Source organism: Bubalus bubalis, chromosome 9 (genome assembly GCF_019923935.1).
Source record: "Bubalus bubalis isolate 160015118507 breed Murrah chromosome 9, NDDB_SH_1, whole genome shotgun sequence".
Taxonomy (NCBI): domain Eukaryota; kingdom Metazoa; phylum Chordata; class Mammalia; order Artiodactyla; family Bovidae; genus Bubalus; species Bubalus bubalis.
In genome coordinates, this window is record NC_059165.1 from 25,397,387 (window position 1) to 25,398,975 (window position 1,589).

General features: G+C 36.8%; 1 non-coding gene across 1 annotated transcript; it reads left to right on the forward strand.

The window, feature by feature from the left end:
• Positions 1–573: 573 nt before the first annotated feature.
• On the forward strand, positions 574–768 carry LOC112587195. Its single transcript, XR_003111714.3, has one exon. It is a non-coding gene; the product is annotated as a U2 spliceosomal RNA (small nuclear RNA).
• The last annotated feature ends 821 nt before the right edge of the window (positions 769–1,589 follow it).

The following is a 1,589-nucleotide window of genomic DNA, read 5'->3' on the forward strand; positions in this document are numbered from 1 at the left end:
AACACCAATTAGCTAGCATAACCCAATTACCAAGCATAACCCAATTACCAGGTAAAGATAAAGTTAGGATATACTACTTGTCACGAATGGTTCTGTCAGGACTTACTTGAAAACCATTTGCTGTTTACCTTAAAAATATGTCTGTCATTGATTGCAGTAGTTGTCTATATAAATGGATTAGATTTCTGTCTTTATAATTTCAGCAGATTGCCTGTGATGAGCATCACTAATTAAATAATAAAAATGTATTCTTTCTCTAATCCCTTTGTGGAGTGTTTCTTGGTTGGGAGAAATTGTGCTTTTAATTATTCTTCTGCAATACTCTATAAGTAGCCTATCTCTTCTTCTTCCCTCTTCCTTACTTCTTACCTTTGTTTCTTTCCTTTAACCCTTCAGAAAATTAAGTAATGTGTCAGGAACTGGACAAAAGATATTTAACATATGTTTAAATTTAATTCAATATATTTGTATATTGCATTGTTGGGAAATAACTACAATGATGGGTACTTTTTTACACAAAATTGAGTAAGATGGGCCTTTGTCTTCAAGAAACTGTCAGAAGAGGAAGAATGAATAATTCTCTCACCCTTTGGCTAACATCAAATGTAGCATCTGTTCTTATCAGTTTAACATCTGATACATCCTCTATCTGAGGACAATATATTAAAAGGATTCTTGGGACTAGGAGTTTGAATTGGAGGCTCAGATGGTAAAGAATCCGCCTGCAATGCGGGAGACCTGAGTTCAATCCCTTGGTTGGGAAGATCCCCTGGAAAATGGAATGGCAACCCACTCAAATATTCTGGCCTGGAGAATTCTGTGGACAGAGGAGCCTGACAGACTACAGTCCATGGGGTTGCAAAGAGTTGTACACCATAGCAACTTTCACACTTACACTCACAGGGGTAATGGAATGATAGCAGTGTATGTGTAAGATTCTCTGTAGTGCAGTGGTCAAGTGCAGAGATTGTCACCCCAGGCTCTCTGAATTCAACCCAATTTTACCACTTATAATACTTTTGCCAAACTCTTCTGTGTCCCAGTTATCTATGAATGGAATAATATTATCTAATGCATAGGGCTGTTGTGGAGATTAAGTGACTATGTGAATTGTGACCTTTACAGCTCTGAGCCAATTATAGGAGTCTGTAAGAAGAACACAAATAACCCATTCTGGACAGTGGTTTCCATGAATTCTGAAGATACACAAGGTAGAGATGTGAAACAGTACTATACGTATGTGGAGAAGCATTTTTGATTCAGGGTTCTGGGGAGTTAAATTACAGGGCCCGGGTCATCATGAGGATCATCTTTGCGATATTTAAGAGGTTTCTCCTTAGTGAGGAGTTCCAAAAGGAATTTACCAGGATGTATAACAACCAGATTTGCAGTTAGATATGGCATGACACCAGCTTATAAAAAGATAAATTTTGACTCATTGGTAATAGGGGAGATAAGAATACTGTAGGATTCAAAAGTTTGATTGTCTGATGATTTTATGCTCTGAAACTCCTAAGTATGCTTTTAAATTATACAAAATAATAAAGCTTATAAATTCATTTCTGAAAGATGAGTGGGCAGATGATCTA